Genomic DNA, 21,697 nt, shown 5'->3' on the forward strand with positions numbered 1-21,697 from the left:
AGCCCAGATCCCAGCCCTGCCTGAGCAGGCCATGTGCCAGCCAGGGGGGCCCCGAAGTGCCGCTAGGTGCCTTGGGATTAGCATAAGGCCCGTTTATCCAGGAAGCCAAAACCAGTGCACATCTGTTAAGCGCATGCACTGAGCGGTGATTCTCTAGTTGTATAGTGATTGTCTTTATGGAACTCCAGAATAGCTTCTTAGATATCACTCTTCAGGCCCTGAAATGGAGCCCTGTGCAAAGAAATGAAGAAAAGCTATCGGGGCATCTGCAGCCACTATTATACCATCTGGCAGCTCAGAAATATTTTATAATCAAATGAGTAAGATGGGCATCCCACACTCCACAGTACTCTGCTCCCCCTTCCCTTCCTCCCAGGACTCGCTCTGTCTCTGTCTCTCTGTGTCTGTCGGTCCGTTTGTCTGCCTCTATGTGTCTGTCTCTGTCTCTGTCGTTCTGTGTGTGTCTCTCTCTGTGCCTGACTTTCTGTCTCTTTCTGTTTCTCTCTCTGTGTCTGTCTCTGTCTCTCTCTGTGTGTGTCTCTGTGCCTGTCTTTCAGTCTCTTTCTGCCTCTATGTGTGTCTCTGTCTCTCTCTTTCTGTGTGTGTCTCTCTCTGTTTCTGTCTTGCTCTCTGTTTCAATCTCTCTATCTCTGTGTCTGCCTCTCTGTCTCTTTCTCTCTGTCTCTCTGTATGTGGCTCTCTCTGTATTTGGGACAGACTAGAGGAAACTTTTTCCCAGGAGTGAAGCTACTATACTCTGCATTTTTGCCACTTGCTAGCTGGGTGACCTTGGGCGGCTCTCAAGTTCTCTTATCCTGAGTTTCTTCATTTGTAAAATGGAAGCACTACTTCACAGTGCTGTTGTGTGGACCAAGATGAGATAAATGTGTCCTACTATGGTACTGTTTACTATTTGTCTTAGAAATTTTTTTTTTTTCAGACAGGGTCTCACTGTCACCCAGGCTGCAGCGGTGGTACCATCTTGGCCCACTGCAACCTTGACTTCCCAGGCCCAAGCGGTCCTCCCACCTCAGCCTCCCAAGAAGCTGGGACCACAGGTGCGAGCCACCACACCCAGCTAATTTTTGTATTTTTTGTAGAGACAGGGTCTTGCTATGCTGCCTGGGCTGGTCTCGACCTCTTGGGCTTAAGCGATCCTCCCACTTCAGCCTCCCAAAGTGCTGGGATTATAGGCATGAGCCACTGTGCACATCCAGAAAAACTTTAAAATTGTGTGTTTTAGCTTTTTCTGAATATAAATGTGATACATGCATGTTTACTGTAGAACAGAAAATACAAAGAAACTGGAAAACAATTACTATTTATGACGCCCGTCCCCCACCACAAAAAGGGCAAGGACTGCAAACATTTTGCCGCATTTTGGAAGATTTCCTAAGTCGCACAAGCACACAGATGGTCTGTTGATCCAAACCAGGAAGAATAATTGTGGGAATAAATGGAAGTGTGAGTGTGTGGGTGTGTCTGAGTGTGTGCCCCGGGGGTGTGTGTGTCTGTGTATATGTGAGAGAGAGAGTCAGGCTGTGTGTGTGTGTGTGTGTGTGTGTATGCAAACACGTATGTGCAATGCCTTGGGGTCCTCAGACCCCCTTGGTCCATCGGGCTGGCGGCCTCCCAGAAGGACACTAGCCCAGCTGTACTCGTGTCCTTTGAGAGGGAGTGAGGGGGAGAAAGTTGGGGAGCAGTGACTGCTAATGTGGGGGTTGTGGGGGCCATGGGGAGCCTTCTGGTGTTCTGTCTCAAGAGGCTCTGGGGATATGGTGGGAGAAGCCCTCATGCCAGAATTGGGAGGGGACGGAACGGGACTGACCCCATCACAGCCCACGTGCCTCATTCAGGGCTTGGCTGTGGAGTCTCCGGAGAGGCGCTCCCTCGTCCTCAAATGTTAACTTTGTCTGTCTGGCCCTGGTCCCCTCTGTGGCTTTTTTCGTCTTTGAATTGGGAGGCAGTTCTGTCTTGTAGAGATGTTTAACCCGCTAGGTCTCCTTGCAGGCGTTTGTGTCGTGAGCCAGTCAGGGTGTAAATGGTCCATTAAAAGTGCTGTCCGGTTGGCATAACTGGTTTACCAGGCTGAGACCCACAGACCTGGGACTGGCATTTATTTGTGGGTATGATGTGCAGGGAGAGTGTTTCCGGTAGCAAGCGTTGTCATCAGCAAACAGAATGAAATGTACTGTGTTTTCACTGTGATAGTGTAGAAATGAGACTGCGAGAGCTTCTCACTTCTCTCCCCTTCCTTCTCCATGTCTTTGTGCTCCTCCACCTCTCCCTCCCCAACGCAGACAGGCACGGACTCGCTCCCCCTACCTTCCTCCTTCTCTCTCCTTCTAATTGGGGTCAGGACCACCCTTGAGGATGTTAGATTTTAGACATTTGTTCCTCTTGTCACCCCCACCACCACCCCACCCACCCACCCAGATTAGTTTCTAAGGGATTTATATTTGCTTGCAGAGTGGTGCAAACTGTTTTCATCCTCAGAGGAGCAGAGTGCTCATGGAGGAGTTTGGCATTATTGGGATTCACTTTCAGAAGTCTCTAGAGCGCCCCACACGCCCCCGCAGGTGCTGGAGTTCAACCCCACCCACAGGCTGGCCTCAGTGAGAGGGAGCGTCCGCCTCCCTGGCGTCCGTGACCCGTACGGTGGGCGCCTGTTCTTTAGAACAACTTGCTCCTTCTGTCGTCTTGGTCACCCAGCCCCGGGCCCACCCTTTTCTGAGCACATCGTCCACACCAGGCAGAGCCCTGTCTCAGAGTCTCACGGGGAGTGGGGCCTTCAGGGAAGGCCCATGAGCTGGGGCTGACCTGGCTCACAGCAATTTCATGATGGTATAAAATGTGGCCCCCAGCGCCTGATAATGGTCGCTATGCCCAAGTTCCAGCCCCAGGTGTGGACCACGGTGGGGCAAAGGTGGGGGGTGGGGAGGAGGAAAGAGGATTAAAATGGCCACACCCACCACTTCTTCGGAAGTGCCTCCTGCCACCCTGGGGTCCGAGGAGCTGATCTGTGGGTGTCTGTCCCCAGCACCCACCCTGCTGTTCCTTCAGACCCAGCTCCGGCTGTCTGGGTCTTTCTGGCGCTGCTCCTCACAGGCTTAACCACCTCCGGCGGCAGCCTTTCCCATGGCACTGTCTGCGGGGAGGGGCTGGGCATTTTCTGAGGCCTCCTGTGTTTCGCTGGTATCCAGTATGAAGCCTGGCACAGAGCGTGGGCCAAATCGGTTTCATGTTTAGCTCCCCAAACCCTTTGTTTCCGTGTCCTCATTAATTCAGACAAGGTTGGGTTTAGCAAACTGTGTCTCCAACAGAAGAAAATGCAGCGTGGGAATGGGGGAGGGGAGGAGTGCTGTAGAAGGGCCATTTCAGAAGCCCTGGTTTACAGGAGAAAGATTGGTATCTTGATAAGTCGCTCTTAAGCTTGCACTTGTTCATGCTTTAATGCAGTGATTAGATACCTACTGTCAGCCTAGCATGGTGGGGTTATAAAAGCAAGATCAAGTTCAAGGGGGCAGGGTTTTAGGGGCCCTGAGACAGACTTCTTAATCACTTATTTTGTACACATCAGAGCAGTAACATTGTGTTTCTTTAAAAACACTAGGGGCCAGCCCGGGCACGGTGGCTCATACCTGTAATCCCAGCACTTTGGGGAGGCCAAGGCAGGCATATCACCTAAGGTCAGGAGTTCAAGACCAGCCTGCCAACATGGTGAAACCCCATCTTTACTAAAACTACAAAAATTAGCTGGGCATGGTGGTACACACCTGTAATCCCAGCTACTCGGGAGGCTGAGGCAGGAGAATCACTTGAACCCGAGAGGTGGAGGTTGCAGTGAGCCGAGATCGTGCCACTGCACTCCAGCCTGGGTGCCAGAGCAAGACTCCATTTCAAAAAAAAAAAAAAAAAAAAACAAAACAACTCTGGGCCCGCTGTGGTGGCTCACACCTGTAATCCTAGCGCTTTGGGAGACCAAGGTAGGGGGATCGCTTGAGCCCAGGAGTATTTGCCCAGCCTGGGTAACATAGCAAGATCCTGTCTCTACACACACACATATATATATATATAATTAGCCAGGCAGGGTGGTGTGCATCTACAGTCCCAGCTACTTGGGAGGCTGAGGTGGGAGGAGCACTTGTGCCCAGGAGTTTGAGGCTGCAATGAGCTCTGATCCTGCCACTGCACTCCAGCCTGAGCGACAGAGTGAGACTCTGTTTCAAGAAACAAAACAATTCTGGATCTGGCCTTCTCCTGGGAAATCCGGATTTGTCTGGTATGATGTTCCTTGAACCCATTTAGTCCAGCAGCCCGGCTTTCCGAAAGTATGTCTGCCTCTCACGGTGTCCAGTAGCTTTAACCAAAGAGCTCAGTAAAGGGCCTGTCTGAATTTCTATCACATTCAGGATGAATTTCAGCATTTTATTAGCTTTCGATTAAAGCAGCCAGGCATTTGAGCCTGACGGTCTTACTGTTTTATGTTGTTCCTTTTGCACATTTCCTGCTTGTTTATCTTTGTGGCACGGGGGCATTTTCTTGGCTGCAGTGACAATGCTGGCCACAGCAGTGCAGCATTTCCAAATTTCTTGCCTTTATTAACAGGCAGTAATGGAATCTGAATCTTCAAAAAGAAAATTTACATATTCTTTCTCTACCATGAAAGTCATCCATACTTATTAGAACGTCTCAAACATACTAAGTGGTAAGAAGGAGACAAAAAATAATATTTTGTCACCCCTGCCCAGGTAACCACTCTTCTATTTGAGTGCTTGTAAGAAGCCTGCTTTTCTAGTATTATCTGACCTGGCAGGGAGTTGGGTAATTGAAAAAGATTATTAAAAATGGGATCATAAAAATGATATAGACATATTGAACATTTTGTTTTGACATAATACATTTCATTTTCATATAAAACATGCATTTATTCCCCCATCTCTTGATATAGGGCCAAGACCTCTCTTGGATTATGGGTCCACTGGCTTCTGTCCTGATATATCTTTTTGCATTATCCACACTGTTAATGCATTTTCTGAGATTCTCAGTTTCTGTTTCTGTCAAGTAAAGTAGGAACTAGCACCAAATCCTGCCAACTTCATATACCGCTGATATTATACAGTTATTTTGTTCATGCCTAATTGAACAGCCATCTTCCTCCAAACATTCAACTCTGTTAAAACCAACCCCTTTTAATTCCCATTCCGAGGGTTTGCATAAAATTTAATTAACTTAGGTAATTACATAAGTACTACTGGTATAAACAGGTTTGGAAACAAACATGACTGAGTCTTGGTGGGCTCAGAGTACATCTGCCCAAAGGGTCCCACATGCTGTATGCACCCAAAAGGGGACAGAGCATGCCCCGTAGTCCAGGGGCAATCAGGGGAAGCAGCTAATGAAGTTGGCTTTCTTCTGGTGTTTTAAAAATCTATGTCTTTTTTTTTTTTTTTTTTTTTTTTTTGAGGCAGTGTCTCGCTCTGTTGCCCAGGCTGGAGTGCAGTGGCATGATCATGGCTCACTGCTTCCTGGGATCGAGCAATCCTCCCACCTTGGCCTCCTGAGTAGGTGGGACTATAGGTGCATGCCACTGTGCCTGGCTAATTTTTGTATGTTTTGTAGAGACGGGATCTCGCCATATTGCCCTGGCTGGTCTTGAACTCCTGGGCTCAAGCAATCCATCTGCCTCAGCTTCCCCAGTGCTGGTGAGCCACCACACCCAGCCAAAATTTAAAACATTTGTGCCTCAAATAATACTGTCAAGAAAGTGAAGAGACAGCTCACAGAATAGGAGAAAATATTTACAAATTGTATAGATTCTAGGCTTGCGTCTAGGATAAATAAAGAACTCTTACAACTCAATAATGAAAGACAACCCAATGAAAAAATGGGCAAAGGACTTGAATAGACATTTCTCCAAAGAGATGCAAGTGGCCACGAAGCACATGACAAGATGCTCAACATCATTAGTCATTAGGGAAATGCATGTGAAAACCACAGCGAGATACTCACTAAGACTGCTAGAATCAAAAAGTCCTATAAACTCCAGCATAGATGAGGAAGGGGAGAAGGTGGAACCCTCATATGCTGTTGGTAGGACAAAAAGGTACAGCCTCTTCAGAAAACAGCCTGGCAGTTCCTCAAAAGCTTAAATCTAGAGTTACCATATGACCTAGCAGTTGCCCTCCTAGGCATATAAGAATGAAAGGGAAATGAAAACTTACACATAAATGTTTACAGCAGCATTATTCTTAGCAGCCAGAAAGTGAAAATGACTAAAATGTCCATCAGCTGATGAATGGATAAACAAAAAGTGGTCTATGCATACAATAGAATATCACTGAGTAGTGAAAGGAATGAAGTATAGATTCATGCTATAACATGGACCAACCTTGAAAAGATACGCTAAGTGAATGAAGCCAGACACAAAAGACCACATTTAATACGATTCCATCTATGTGAAATGTCCAGAATGGGCAAATCTGTAGAGACAGAAAGCAGACTAGTAGTTGCCTGGGGCTGGGACTGGGAGGCTGAGGGGAAATGGGGAGTGGCGGTGAATGGGTATATGGTTTCTTTTGGGGAAGACAAAAATGTTCTGGTCAGGTGCCGTGGGACATGCCAATAATCCTAGCACTTTGGAAGGCTGAATCAGGAGGATTGCTTGAGCTTGGGAGTTCCAGATCAGGCTGGGCAATATGGCGAGACCCCCATCGCTACTAAAAATGAAAAAATTAGCCAGGTATGGTGGTGTGGGCCTGTGGTCCCAGCTACTTGGGAGGCTGAGGTGGGAGGATCGTTTGAGCCCAGGAGGTTGAGGCTGCAGTGAGCCGTGATCGTGCCACTGCACTCCAGCCTGGGCAACAGAGCAAGACCCTGTCTCAAATACAAAATAAACAAATAAAGGGTAAAATTCTCCCTATCTTAAAAAGGGGGCAGTGGTTCTTTATAAAATTGATTGTGGTGATGAGTGATGATTGCACAGTTGTATCACCATTCAATTCCGTCCGTCCTTCCTTCCTTCCTTCCTTCCTTCCTTCCTTCCTTCCTTCCTTCCTTCCTTCCCTCCTTCCTTCCTTCCTCCCTTCCCTCCCTCCCTTCCTCCCTCCCTCCCTCCCTCCCTCCGTTCTTTCTTTTATTTCTTTCTTTCTTTTTTTTTTTTTTGACAGAGTCTCACTCTTGCCCAGGCTGGAGTGCAGTGGCGCAATCTGAGCTCACTGCAACCTCCACCTCCCGGGTTCAAGAGATTCTCGTGCCTTAGCTTCCCAAGTAGCTGGGATTACAGGTGCATGCCACCATACCTGGCTAATTTTTGTATTTTTAGTAGAGATGGAGTTTTGCCTTATTGGCCAGGCTGGTCTCAAACTCCTGACCTCAAGTGATCCATCCGCCTCAGCCTCCCAAAGTGCTGGGATTACACAGCCAACCATTGAATTTAAATATGTGAATTGTATGGTATGTGAACCACAAGTGTTGCTGCCTATCCATATAGCTCCCACCCACCTTCCCTCTCTCCATCTCACTGTTCTGGTAAGGGAGGTTCTTGCTTTCCTTTCAGCCTGTTTGGGGCCTTCCTTCCTTTTTCCCTTCCCCATCCCTTGTAGCCCCTTCTCAGGAGAGAGAAGACACCTTGATTCCCACCCATGCTCTGCTAAAACTTTTCCATTCTAGTCTTAAATCTCTCTTTCTTAAGAGCTGATTTCCCAGTAGGGTTTATGTTTGGATCTAAATTAATCCTCCTGGAAGCAGTTGACTTCTTCCTCCAGCAGCTGTGCCATCAGCAGAGGCCATGCATGCTGGGGTAAGATCCAGGCCTATCCCTTCCTCTGCAGTCCCCTGGGTACGTCTGGGATCTGGTTCCTTGGTTGGGCCATGCTTAGCTCTCCTCCTCATGGGTGTCTCAATGGCAGGGTGTTAGGAGAGCCGCAGTAGCCAGCTCAGGCCCTCCCAGGGAGAGCTGGGGAGGGAGCTGAGGGCCTGGTGCCCCCCTGCAGGAGGGACCTTTGGAGTCTTTCTGAGCTCTGCCCAGGCCTTTGGAGCACACAGAGATCACTCCAGCCCTCTGCCCTCTCTGTAGCAGAATGAAAAGACTCTTCTAGACTTTCTGGCCAACTAGTAAGCTCTTTAAAGGTGGGTACCATTCCTGACATTAGAAAAAATTCAGAGCTGTTTGGATACGGAATGCTTTTCAACATGCACCGGTCACTGAACCAGAAGACTCTTCAGGAAAATGATGCTTTGTCAGCTCTGTAGAGAAAGGTGGTTGGAATTTTGGTTGACCAGGTTAGGGTAAGGGAAGAATGAATCTCGTGTCCTGAGCTGGCAGGCAGTCATGACGATGCAGTTCTCATCTCTGCTGTGGATTTGCCAGGAGACTCCGAAAAAGGCCGCTATGCCTTTCTGCACCTCAGTTTCCTCATCCGTCAAATGGGCAATGTTTTTGGCGTGCTGGGCACAGGTTTGTCTGAGAACCAGCTGAGGCCTGTGTAAGTGTGTTGCACACGGGACCTACTATCATTCCTTTTTTTTTTTTTTTTTTTTATTATACTCAGTTCTAAGGTACATGTGCACAACATGCAGGTTTGTTACATACGTATACATGTGCCATGTTGGTGTGCTGCACCCATCAACTTGTCATTTACATTAGGTATATCTCCTAATGCTATTCCTCCCCCCTCCCCCCTCCCCACAATAGGCCCCCACAATAGTGTTATGTTCCCCTTCCTGTGTCCAAATGATCTCATTGTTCAATTCCCACCTATGAGTGAGAACATGTGGTGTTTGGTTTTCTGTTCTTGCGATAGTTTGCTGAGAATGATGGTTTCCAGCTATTATTCTTTATGATATTAATACCAAGGACATTAAACACGAGAACAAGCACAGTCTCAGAAGGAAAGCCCATCCTCTAAATGAGTGCCTGTAGTGCACAGAAGCCCCCAGTGCCGTCCTTCTCTTTCTGCCGAGCTCCTGTGCCAGTGCTGTCGTGCGGGGCCCTGTCTGCAGGTGTGGGGATACTGGTCCAGGGCCAGTGGCCCCTGACGACTGGTTTGTCTTTTAGAGAAGGCAGGACTGAAATGGTCAGCTTTTCACGTAGGGCCAGACTCTGGGCAGGTTTCTTTTTAAAATTTTTTTATTTTTTTGAGACAGGATCTTGCTCTGTCACCCAGGCTGGAGTGCAGTGACGTGATCATGGCTCACTGCAGCCTCCACTTCACAGGCTCAAGCAATCCTCCTGCCTCAGCCTCACAGGCATGTGCCACTATGCCCGGCTAATTTTTTCGAGTTTTAGTAGACGAGGTCTCACTATGTTGCCCAGATGGGTCTTGAATCTTGGACTCAAGCAATCTTCCCACCGCAGCCTCCCGAAGTTCTGGGATTACAGGTGTGAGCCACCACACCTGGTATCAAATAAAATTTTATTGGAACAGCTACACTCACTTGCTTTATGTCATTGTGTCCTGCTGCTCTCATGCAGCAGGCAGAGATCTGCTGACCCCTGGTCTAGAATGTGGAATGCTGGATCCCTAGGTTGAGGGACTTGTTTTATGCTAAGTACCCATACTTGGATCTTTTTTACTGTGGTTTTGTGATGTGATGTGTTATCTCCTCCGGGCTTGCATTTCTCCAGTGGCAAGGCCCTCACTCCTCCCGCGGCGATGCATTCCAGCAGTCGAATTATGTAGTTCTACTGCTTAATCCTTCCTTAGCTTGTTCTTCCTGAAGCCTCAACTCACTCATCTTCTCAACCCCTCAGGCCCAGCACAAGTCCTCTCTGTCTTCGCCAGGTGCAGCCCTTCAGCCATACAATCCTGCATCTCCTCTTTCTTCATTCCAGAAATACGTTCTAAGGTCCTCCTGCACTTCAGGCACTTCAGAGGACCTTCTGGAAACTTCTCAGGGCCTGCTTTCTTCCCTGTACTGTAAGGAGACACTTCGCTCAACTGTTCACTTGAACAGTCTTCAGTCTCTTCTAGCGAATTCTGGCCTGAAACCAATGTCAATTTGGCCAAATTAAGGCCACGGTCATGGTCAGCCACCTTCCAGGTTGACTTGCCAGGGTGTCCTGGAGGGATTGTTGGTTTTTTACAGAGGCAGGGCTCCCAGGGCTCATTGCACAGCCATGGCCAAGGTGTCAGGACTCAAATCCCAGACCCTTGGCTGTGCTTCTCGCATTCTTTCCATTGTCCGATGTGCTGAGGCAGAGACAGGAATTTTAACTGCTCAAAAACTACTGTTACGTGTTTTACTTTTACTTCTTTCTGGGTTCTTGCATAGGCTTCAAGGAGGGAGGATATGGATGTGAGCTTATTGTACAAGTGCCCTGGGTTTTCCAAGTGTGTCTGATCTTACATACATAGCCCTATGTGCTGACCTGGTGTTCGAAATTAATGATGCGACGTTTGCTTTGCAAGTTGTCATAGATCCTTCTCATAGATCCTCCTTCTCATAGATCCTTCTCATAGATCCTCCTTCTCATAGATCCTTCAATTCAACCCCGAGCACCCACCATGCACCAGGCACTGTGTTAGGTACTGTGGAGATGAAGATGAGGAGGATGATGGCCTGTGCCCAGGCAGGGCACAGACTAGCAGGACAGGAAGCAAAGTGGGCACATATACCGCGTGTTTAAAACCCGAGGGAACAGCTGGCAGGATCCTCCTGGGGCCAGGTGGTGGCAGCAGCAAAGAGAAGAGACATTTGAATTGGGCTTTGAAGGATGCATAAGAGTTTGCTGGGAAGCCACACCACTGATCACTCAAAAGTAGGTGGGTTGTGAATCTTCAGCATTCTGGAAAATGTAAAAAGTTGTTCAGTGGGCAGCAGTAAAGAGGGTTTAGTTTTCCTGGAGACACTGCTGCAACTTTGTGGGCTTATGCAGGGACACCCAGAGAGTGGCTGGGAAAATCAGTAACCGTGTCACCTCCTCCGTTCTTGCTCACTGCCCAGGGCTCAAGGAGATTGGGGAGCAGTTTACAAAGGCATTTGAAGATGAGGCACCACAGAGATGGACACATTCTTTTTTTTCTAAATAGATACAGAGTAACCTTGTGAAGGTTTCTTTTGGGTCTGAGTAGGGGACGCACAGGACATTGTTACGAGGGTCTCAGAAACTGGTACCTACTTTCCTCTTATTTGGCACCGGGAGCCCCTGCCGGAGGACATGTTCTAGTGACAGCCTTGGGCTCAGGCTTGGAGAGTGCATTCTCTTCTCGGCAACACTAGTCACAGCTCAGTAACTTACCCCAGGGATCGCACAGAGTGGGTGGATGGTATTGATTTGTGGGTCTTTTGGCAAAACATACTCGTTACTAACTGGCGAGGGAACCGCCAGTTCATTTGTTCATTTGCTCTTCTGAGTCCAGCAACAACCCTATGAGACAGGCATTATCTCTGTTTTCTGTTTAAACTGATGCCCAGCAAGGCAGGGCAATTTGCCTAAGGACACGCAGCTCCTAGGCCACTAACCCTCCCACTCACCTGGAAGAGAAGACAGGCGGGCCTATAGTGAATCACGACTGCCTCGTGAGAGTGCTAAAGGTCACAGGATGCCTCTCGGTGCCAAGGGAGTCCATAGTGGAGACCCCTTTTGCCTGAGGAATTGGGGAATTGGTTTTGAACTGGGACTTGAAGGCTAGACTGGGGTAAGAGCAAGAGGAGAAGCTTGAGGGAGGACGGTGTGTGCCAGGACAGTGGGACTCAGAGGGTGGTGGGGGGCATACCCACTGTCCCCTTCCATCCTGCAGCCACTCCCTGACGTGGCATTTCCTTGAATGACAGGTGAGGAGCCTGAGGCATGGGAAGATTAAGTAACTGGTCCTAGGTATAAGGTGGCATTTGAACCCACCCGTGCCCCACACACCACACCACCTGGTGCTTGGCCAACAGGAAATCACGTCCCCCAGTGTGTAAGTCAGGGAGGCGGAGGTGCTGAGATGCTCTCACCTGTGGGCTCCCGGGCCCAGCCATGCTCTTGGTGTTCCCTCAGGCCCTGGCCTCCCCCTCCCTCCAGGTGGACCCCTGCCGGGGCCCCGTCCGTTCTCCCACAGACTCCTCCCTGTGGGGCCACCCATCTCCAAATCCCAGCTGCATATCCGCATCAGTAGAATGTTTTAAAATAGTGATGGTAGCCTGGGCAACATAGCAAGACCCCATCACCTCAAAAAATGCAAAATTAGCTGGGCGTGGTGGCACATGCCTGTCCCAGCTATTTGGGAGGCTGAGGTAGGAGGATCACCTGAGCCCAGGAGGTGGAGGCGGCAGTGAGCTATGATTGCACTACTACACTCCAGCCTGGGTGACAGAGCGAGACTCTGTGTCTAAAGAAAAGATGGCGATGCTGTCCAGGCATGGCATAGGAGCCTTCTGTTCCTCCTCAGGGCCAGCGCTCTCCTTTCGAGGAACAGCCTCCTTTTAGTAAAGGTGAGGGTTGCTGAGGTGGGATGTGAGAGGCGTGCAGTACCCACCAAGCCAGGCTAGCCAGTAGCAGGTGACGGCCAGATGGCCAGGTTCTCGACCCCTGACCCAGCCCGGGTTGTCAGCTCTCTCAGGTTTTGTTCTTTCTCCCGCGTGCTTTCCCCGTTCTTCTGCACTATTATCTTTCCTCTTCATCTGAGGCCATGTCTTTACCTTGCGTGGTGCTGATGTGGGCCAAGGAAGCTGTGGCAGGGGCCCAGGAACCACCCCAGGGGGATGCGGAGGGAGTGGACCCTGTGGGGCTCGTCCGTGGCAGAATTCTGCTCTGACTGGCTTTAGATAGTCACCTGTGACAGCGTTTCCTCCGAGGAGTATATTAGGAAGAGCAGAAATGCCTCCTGCATCTTTATTAGATCCCTCCAAATGGAAATCCAGCAGAAAGCCGATGTTCTTGTAAATATCACGACCTCCCTCCCCACAAGGCGTTTGTAGAACAGTTGTTTACTTGCTTTGTTTTCTCCGCCTGCAGTTTACAGAAGAAAATCAAGAAAGCGTGTTTTTCCTCCCTACGTAATCCCATCCCCACACTGTGACAACAACAAAACTTCCTCCTGTTAGGAAGCAGCAGTGACTTCTTTCAGCAGAAAAAAAAAAAAAAAAAAAAAAAAAGTGTGCTGTGCCAGAAAGCAGGAGCAGCTGGGAAGGGAGAGGGAGGGGACCACGCCTGGCCTACCCCCAGGTCACCTTTTACCCAGGGGTGCCCTGAGGAAAACAAGCTGTGACCTTGAGCCGGCACCAGCTCCAGGCTGAAACCCTGGCCCTTTCACCGTCCAACACAGCCCCCTGCTGTTTAGCAGCCCCGGTGGAAGGCGCCTGTCTCCTGTGCCTGGAGGAACTGCTGGAAGAAGGAGAAGGCTTGGCGCCAGCTTCTGGCTAAAATCGTGGTTGACGGCTGGATGATTCTGGCCCCACTTGAATAAACAGGATAGATGTGCAGTATTAGCAGGTGGTCAGGCCCTATTTTGTGATAGACAGGATGAGGAGGGAAACAAGCACAAATCAGTAGTGTTGCAATCTCAACTGCTTCTTCCTTTTTTGTTAATGGAGTTGGAGTCTCACTATGTTGGCCAGACGGAAGTGGGGCAGGGAAGTGCTGGGAGGAGAAGGGCGAGTCCCCGGCGAGGGCTCCACCCCCAGGCCCATGCCCATGGCCCTAGGTGAAGACAGGCACTCCTGCCTTTACACCAAATGCTGCATTTCCCAAGACCACCCTGGCCCGCCACACCCCCATCCTGTGCCTATAAAAACCGCGAGACCCTAGCAGGCACACACAGAAGCCACGGGACATTGAGAGGAACACGTGGGTGGAAGAAGACACACATAGCCGGATGCTGAGAGGACGTCAAGGGGAGCACGCCCTGGGGAAGAGCACACGACGGACGCCGGCACACTGGCAGGTCACTGACTGGCAGAACGACGTGGAGTTTGGCCAGGGTGGTCGGAGAAGAGTCGGGAAAACCATCTCCCTTGTGGCTCCCCCATCTGCTGGGGGAGCTCAATAAAACCTTGCACTCATTCTCGGAGCCCACGTGTGATCCGACTCTTCTAGTGCACCAAGGCAAGAACCAGGGATACAGAAAGCCCTCTGTCCTTGTGATAAGGCAGGGGTCTAATTGAGCTGATTAACACAAGCTGCCTACGGATGGCAAACTAAAAGAGCACCCTGTAACACACGCCCACTGGGCCTTCAGCTGTGGACATTTGCCCCTAAACACTGCCATGGGGTCGGAGCGTCACGGCCTGCCCGTCTGTCTGCTCCCCTAGAGGTTTAAGCAGCGGGACACTGAAGAAGCGAGCCATACCCCCATCACATGCCCTGCGAGGGGGACAAGGGGACCTTTCCCGTTTCACAGCCACATTTTCCTGCTGTTTTCTGAAATTCCTGGTGGCCGCTCCCTTGGTGCCCATGGGTGTCTGGTGTGTGCCTATGTTTGCTGCAGGCTGGCCTGGCGAGGGTGAGGTGGGCGGCCGGGGGCGCTCTGGATCCTGCGGCTGGCAGGGGCTAGTGACTCCGTGGCACCTGGTTCCTCTCACCTCTGTTTTCCCTTCTAGCCCCTGCAGGCAGGAGAATCCAACTCAGAGATGAAGAAGTTGAGATGTCTTTGTTCCCAGAGGAAAATCCCGGCCTCATGGCCTCAGTGAGAGCACAGGATTAGAGGCAGAGTTGGTCCAGAGGGCACATTTCTTCCACCCTCTGTCCCTTGGGGACCCCACTTCCCAGGTGGCCTGGAGGATGAAGTTGGGGCTCTGGCCTCAGTGAGGGCCTGGAACTCTTTAGATCCCTGGGCTGGAGGAAGGAAGGGTCGTCCCTGCGTCAGGACCAAGCTCTGGTGGCCTTCCAGGTCTACTCAGTGACTGGCAATCCCACCTCCAAATGCAGGCAGACCACATTCCCTGAAGGGCGGCGGCAAGGCCAGGCCAGCACCTCTCTACTGTGAGGAAGGGCCTTACCCAGATCCCCGTGTCCCCCGCAGTGGTGGCGGTTTTATTGATGTATTTGTGATAAGTGAAGGCACAACGAGTGCCCTTTTCAGAGCAGGCTGCCTCTCCCCTCAGCTTACACACTCCGAACCTGCCTCTTGCCTCCTTCCGCAGCGCCGCCAGGTCCACAGCGCCCGCCAGGTCCACAGCGCCCGCCAGGTTTGATGTGGGCTGAGCCGCACCGTCACTCATTTATTCATTCATTCTTCACTGTGTGGGGTGTTGGGCCCCAGCACAGGCTCCTGGCCCAGCAGGCACTGGACCCTGGGAAGAGCTTTGCTGGAGGAAGCGTGGTGCCAAGGACCCATGTCCTCACTTCCCCCTGAGTAGACAGTGTCGGGTGACTCTGCTGCAGCCTCCAGGGGCTGGCAAGGGAGAGGTGCGCCACCAGGGAAGGGAATTCCAGACAGCAGGCACCAAGGGCCTCATCCAAGAGAAAGAGAAGTTCCCTAGACTCCCAGGCAGGGTGAGCCGAAGGGCCTTGGAGAGTCCCTGACGTCCCGTTTCATAGGAGACTTCTCTCACAAAGTGAATCAGCTCAAATACGGAAGATGGAGAAATGGAAAACAGAAACAGAACAGAACCTCCACTTGCTGGGTGGACGTTAACTGAATCCTTTTTTTTTTTTTTTTTTTTTTTTTTAATTGAGAAGGAATCTCGCTCTGTCACCCAGGCTGGAGTGCAGTGGCGCGATCTCTGTTCACTGTAACCTCCACCTTCTGGGTTCAAGCAATTCTCATTCCTCAGCCTCCCGAGTAGCTGGGATTCCAGGCACTGGCTACCACACTTGGCAAAATTTTTGTATTTTTCGTAGAGATGGGATTTCACCATGCTGGCCAGGCTGGTCTGAAACTCCTGACCTCAGGTGATCTGCCCACCTGGGCCTCCCAAAGTGCTGGGATTACAGGCATGAGCTACCCGTGCCACCCGGCCTTAACTGAATCTTATCACACTTTCCTTTGGAAAACGAATCCCCTGTGACAGGAAACCAGCCATTTTCCTGGTGAGACCTGAGCCCTCTACCCATTCCAGCATAGTTAACCTGGGACTCTCCTCTCCTCTCTTTTCTCTCCTCTCCTTTCTCTCCTCTCCCTCCTGTCTGGCCTGCTTGCTCCGTCCTCCCCGGCTTTCTGTCTCTCTCCTCACTGCGTGCCTTTGGACATTCTGAATATGCTTTTGTTTGCCTGTCCGCAGTATTCCCTCCACGGTCTCCTCCTGGATATCCGGTGTGTGCCTTGCATTTTCTGCGGGCTGGGATCCGTGGGAATGACGTAGCTGGACACGGGTCCTGAGCCTGTTGGCTGGGGGAACTCCTTTTCTGTCATACTAGATGAGACAGGTGAGACTGCCCTGGAAAGCCCAGTGTGTCTGGCCTCCCCAGTGCTGGCCGGTGGCCAGTGTGGTTTTCCAGACGAGTCCGTGGGCTCCCGGGTGGGTGTTTGGGCTCGTGGGGAGAGCCCAGGCAATGGTTGTAGAGGGGTGGTGGGGGGATGGGTGGATCCCAGAGAGAGAGAGAGAGAGCAGGCTGGTTCCACTTTGGCCTCATCGTCTAATGAGGAGAGTGCACAGATCAGTCATGCTTTGTTTTGCTCTGTCTCTGGAATTTTAATCAGTTGCCCTAATTGCCTTCAAATTATTGGAAGGGAAAAATGCCAGCGGAGGGTCCTGACAGATCCCAGCTGTCTAGTTGAGGACTTATCTTCTCATTGTTCTTGTGAAACCAGTCAGGTTTAGGGACTTGAGGTGGATGATTCATTAATTCTTTTAAACTGATTTCCTCAGCCATGTACATATGTGTGAAAGCCCTTCTTATGTTGTCAGTATTACCCTAATACATCAGAGGGCTTCTCATAAGGCGACCGTTATCTTTTGATAATCACATAAATAACATTTCCATAGTTCTCGAAAGCTTGCCAGATGCTTTCATGTACATTAGCTAACGTCTTAATTTTTTTTTTTTTTTTGAGATAGGGTCTCACTCTGTCAACCAGGCTGGAGTGCAGTGGCATGATCTTGGCTCACTGCAACCTCTGCCTCCCAGGTTCAAGCAATTTTCCTGCTTCAGCCTCCTGAGTAGCTGGGATTACAGGTGCCTGCCACCACGCCTGCCTAATTTTTGTATTTTTAGTAGAGACAGTGTTTCACCATGTTGGCCTCAAACTCCTGACCTCAAGTGATCCACCTGCCTTGGCCTCCCAAATTGCTGGGATTACAGGCATGAGCCGCTATGCGTGACTGACATTAGCTAATTTAATTCTTACAATAATCTTATGAATTGGGATTCTCATCTCTCTTTTAAAATGAGGAAACTGAGGCTCAGAGAGGTTAAGTCATGTGCCCAAGATCACATAGCTAGTAAGCGATGGGCAGGGCTGTGGAGCTGGTTCACTTGTCTCTGCTGCCATTGCATTCAGTTTGCTCTGCCAGCAAGTCTGTTGAGCATCTGCTGTGTGCCAGCCTCATGGAGGCAAACGGAGCTTCGGAACCCAGGTGTCGAGAATGAGCTGTTGGCATTCAGTCCTGGAGTGGCAGCCTGGGGGGCGGGGGCAGGAGTGTGGGGGCAGCAGTTCAGGGAGGGCCACATGACAGCAAGCAGAGCCTCGAATGCCTGAGTCCTGGCTCCAGAGAGAGGCCAGCCTGAGCTCTGTCCTGTGGATAGACCCCCGGGAATGCAGGGGGCCAGGCTGAGCAAGAGGAGGAGAAAACAGGGAAGGAGCGGGTCTGCTTCGTTCCTTCGGGAAAGGAAAGGTGAGCCGGGCGAAGGGGAAGGCCTCCACGGTGTTTGTTGTCACATTCTGCCACTTGGCAGCCTCGCTGGGGACATATCAGCCCCAGGCTGCTTATCTGCAGGTTGGGATTCCATTTCTGCTGCTTTGGGAGAGAAGGGAGGGCAGCCCTGAGGCATCCCAAATGCGAGTTTGTTCATAGAGGGGCTCTCCTGGCACCTTCCCCAGCCCAGTCGCTGAGGAGGGAAGCCGGAAGCGCCTGCGTCAGGTAGGAGTGCTGAGTCATGAGACTGGGTTGAATGGCGGCTTTTGCACAGCTGTGGCCTGTGTTAGGATGAGTTTGGACCATTCCCGAGCGGAGAGGGACCTCAGAGGACAGTAGGACTGGGGAATCCCTGGCCCAGAGAGGGAAAGTGGTTTTCCCAGAGTCACACAGCGAGGTGCACCTTTGATGGTTCTCTCAGTGGCTCACGCCTGTAATCTCAGCACTTTGGGAGGCCAAGGTGGGAGGATCACTTGAGCCTAGGAGGTCGAGACTGCAGTGAACCATGATCATACCACTGCATTCCAGCCTGGCCGACAGAGCAAGACCTTGTCTCAAACAAAATAAATAAATAGAAATAAAAAATAAAGCCCATTATCACTCTAACCCATACTGTATCTGATTTTTTTTCAGGTAGACTTGAGATGGGAGGGTTGTTATTTTTTGTAAGTGCATTAGGGGGCAGAGTGGTGGGAGACTGAGTCCCCTGGAGCCCTTCTGAGTCCACTGCCACACCATGGCAAGAAGAATATTTCTGACTCGGAGAGCTCCACAGCGTGACAGGTGGGCAGTAGCTGCTGCGGGTGCTGGGCAGAGGTTTACTGTCCAGCACCCCCATTTCTGCTGCTCTGATGACTTGGGTCAACTGAAGAACCTTGGGGCTTTCTTGGCTGTTTGTAGGAACTTCCAGAAAGAATCTTTTGGGATGCTTCTGACACAGTCCTGGGTATACCCTCTACATGTGGCATTTCAGGTCTGGAGAGTCATGTGGTGTAGCTGTATTTCTGGAAAGTGTGTGATCCGAAGCCGCCTCCTATCAGAACCACTGGGGAGCTCACAAGCTAAAGTGCAGATTCCTGGGTCATCCCAGGCCTGCTGAAGCCAAATCTTTAGGGTGGGGCCGGGAATCTGCATTTTAAACAAGCTCCATAGGTGGCTCTGAGGTCAGTCACAGTTTGGGCACAGCAAGGCTGGGGAGCCAGGCTCGTTTCGGATCTCCAGGCCTCGTGTGGGCTGCGTGACCTTGGATGAGTCATTTCCCATCTCTGAGCCTTGGTTCTCTGGTCTGTTAAGTGGCAGTCTTGCCCCTTCTGTTTTAGGGACTGTCGGGGTTGCCTGCTTCTGGTAAGCGTTTAGGGCCCTGAGCCGACTCAGCTGGTGCTCAGGGAGGCCTTTACTGTGCCTGGTGATTCAGGGTGCGTGGCTGGGTGGTGGGGTGGGACACACAGGGAAGGGCACTGGTCCCAGCATGGTGGGGCAGGCCACCTGGAGGAGGGGTGGACCGTGGGAGTGGGTTATATTAGGGCCTCCAGGCCTCAGTTTGGGAGTAGCTTGCAGTGACCTTGGAGAGGGTAGTGACCTTGTTCTCCTGCCCTGCCTTGGGTGCACAGGCTCCCCGCACACAGGCAGCAAAGGTCCTGGAGAGCACCCAGAGCGGGGTGCCTGCCTGGGGTTGAGTTTGGGAGCTGGGCCCACAGCCCCCACTTCTGCCTGGTAGCCGGGGGTCCCTCTAGGAACCTGAGGTGTGTTTTCTTGAGCAGTAAGGACTGAACAGAGCCCTGAGGACCGAGAGGTGAGGGCAATGCCCCCCTACTCCTTCCCCCAACCTCCTGGGAACGACTGCCGATGGCGGGGAAGTGAGGGGCCCCAAGGCCAGTGATGTGGAATGCGATGGCCAGGGAGACAGAGGCTGGAGGCTGTGTGGGGCACGAGGAGGCCTATCGGGTAAGTCCCGGGGGAGACTCCTCACTGCTTCCCTTGGGCTGGTTTCCATGGAGCTTCCCTCCCAGGCCCTGACTGCCTCCTTTCCTAAGGGCCCGCCTCCTTTTTTTTTTTTTTTTTTTTTAATTTGGAGACAGTGTCTCACTCTGTCACCCAGGCCGGAGCGCAGTGGTGCTATCATGGCTCACTGTAGCCTCGACCTCCCCCGGCTCAGGTGATCCTCCCACCTCAGCCTTCCAAGTAGCTACAGGTGTGCACCTCCACACCAGACGAATTTTTGTGTATTTTGTAAAGATGAGTTTCACCATGTTGCCCAGGCTGGTCTTAAACTCCTGGGCTCAAACAATCCTTCTGCCTCGACCTCCCAGAGTGCTGGGATTATAGGTGTGAGTCACTGCACCTGGCCGTCCCTCCCCTCTCAGGACCAAGCCCCTCCTCCTCAAGTCCTGTCCACTGTGGAGCCTTCTGCAATGTGGGCTTGTGCATCTCTGTGATGTCACCCGGGTGCCACCAGGTGTGCGTGTCCTGATGCCTCTGTCCACCCCTGAAAATCTCCCAGAGTTCCAGGTGCTTAGAGGAAGGGAGTCATGCACCCCTCCCCCAATCTCTACATGAGAGGGTGTCCACACCACCCGCCCTGAGTTCTGAACTTTGCCTCCTCATGTACGGAAGAAGAAATGGAGGCCTCTAGGGAGGTCTAGGCCTCCGACCCTGACCTTGCCCCTCTTGGATGGTATTGGGTGGCGTTTCAGGACAGCTGGGATCTTGGTCATCCAGTAGGTGCCCTCACTTGCACCTGCCTCCAGGTGGTGGGGTGGTACTTGCAAGAGCCTGAGCCAGTCCTCTGGGGCATGTTCTTGGAAATAAATACACCATGTGTCATGGAGGTGGACAGACGAGGTGCTAGCTGTTTGAACAGACAGCCCGGAGTCTGTGCAGGAGTTGGAGGTAGAGAGGGTCGAAGGCTTGGGGAGGGACAGGTGGGTCTCCCATGGATGGCTTTTCTTGGAGGCTGCAGCCAGGAGCCATTGTCTCTCTTCCCACCTAACCTTGGGTTGTTCCCCTTCAGCCCTGGCATTGTGATGTCCCGCCCAACCCCCAACCACATACCTCCCTCCCCCTTAGCTGCTTCAAAGCCTAAGATATGGCAACAGCTAACAGGAGCTTGGTGGCCCCGCCCACCCTCCTTCAGGCTTTCTACACCCACCTGTGTGGGCCTTCCTGTGTTCACTTCAGTGATGAGGCTTGGAGAAGAGGGTGTGAGGGGGTGCAGGTGGCCCTCTGGACCGGACTCAGGCCTGCTGCATTCTGGGTGGAGGTCCTCTTGCTCCCTTTCTGTGAGCGAGCCTCGCCTGCTGGGTGCTGAGCCCACACCACATGTCCTCGGCCTCCCGTGGCTATACATGATATAGACCAGGGTTGCACGCCTCGTGAGGAGGCACTCACTCCCCCAGACACGCTGAGTACTCTTTCCTCGAGCTCAGTGCAGTTCGTCCACATTTTCCCAGCAGCACGCCTCCCGCAGCGTTGTCAATATTTATTCGCAGTTGCCGCTGCCTCCCTCCTGGACCGCCTGTTCCCCAGGCCCTGTCTGGTGGTGGCCGGCCTTGGGGAGCCGGCCACTCAGCACAGCACCGGGCACCGGGGCTCAAGGTCGGTGGGTGTGTGTTTGGGTCCGTTAAGGAGCAAAGTCTCATAATTTCTTTTCTTTTTATTATTATTATTATTATTATTATTATTATTATTATTATTATTTTGAGACAGTTCTCCCTCTGTCGCCCAGGCTGGAGTGCAGTGGTGTGATCTCAGCTCACTGCAACTTCTCCCTCCCGGGTTCAAGCAATTCTTGTGCCTCAGCCTCCTGAGTATCTGGGACTACAAGCACCCGCCACCACATCCAGCTAATTTTTGTATTTTTAGTAGAGACGGGGTTTCACCGTGTTGGCCATGCTGGTCTCGAACTCCTGACCTCAGGTGATCCACTTGCCTTGGCCTCTGAAAGTGCTGAGATTACAGGCATGAGCCACCATGC

The 21,697-nt window shown here is 51.5% G+C and overlaps 1 protein-coding gene across 5 annotated transcripts in view; it reads left to right on the forward strand.

Moving 5' to 3' along the window:
- LOC105486496 (hippocalcin like 1) overlaps window positions 1-21,697 on the forward strand; it is a 122,691-nt gene that overhangs the window by 41,826 nt on the left and 59,168 nt on the right. Inside the window, exon 1 of one of the 5 annotated variants that reach the window (XM_024794301.2) lies at window positions 15,096-15,114. The exons of 3 other annotated variants lie outside the window; for them this stretch is intronic. The gene's annotated coding sequence lies outside the window, so the exon portion shown is untranslated. Of the gene's footprint in view, window positions 1-15,095; window positions 15,115-17,684; window positions 17,704-21,697 lie in introns of those variants that run through there. One more of the 5 variants, XM_024794302.2, reaches the window with a different exon arrangement.

Source organism: Macaca nemestrina, chromosome 13 (genome assembly GCF_043159975.1).
Source record: "Macaca nemestrina isolate mMacNem1 chromosome 13, mMacNem.hap1, whole genome shotgun sequence".
Classification (NCBI taxonomy): domain Eukaryota; kingdom Metazoa; phylum Chordata; class Mammalia; order Primates; family Cercopithecidae; genus Macaca; species Macaca nemestrina.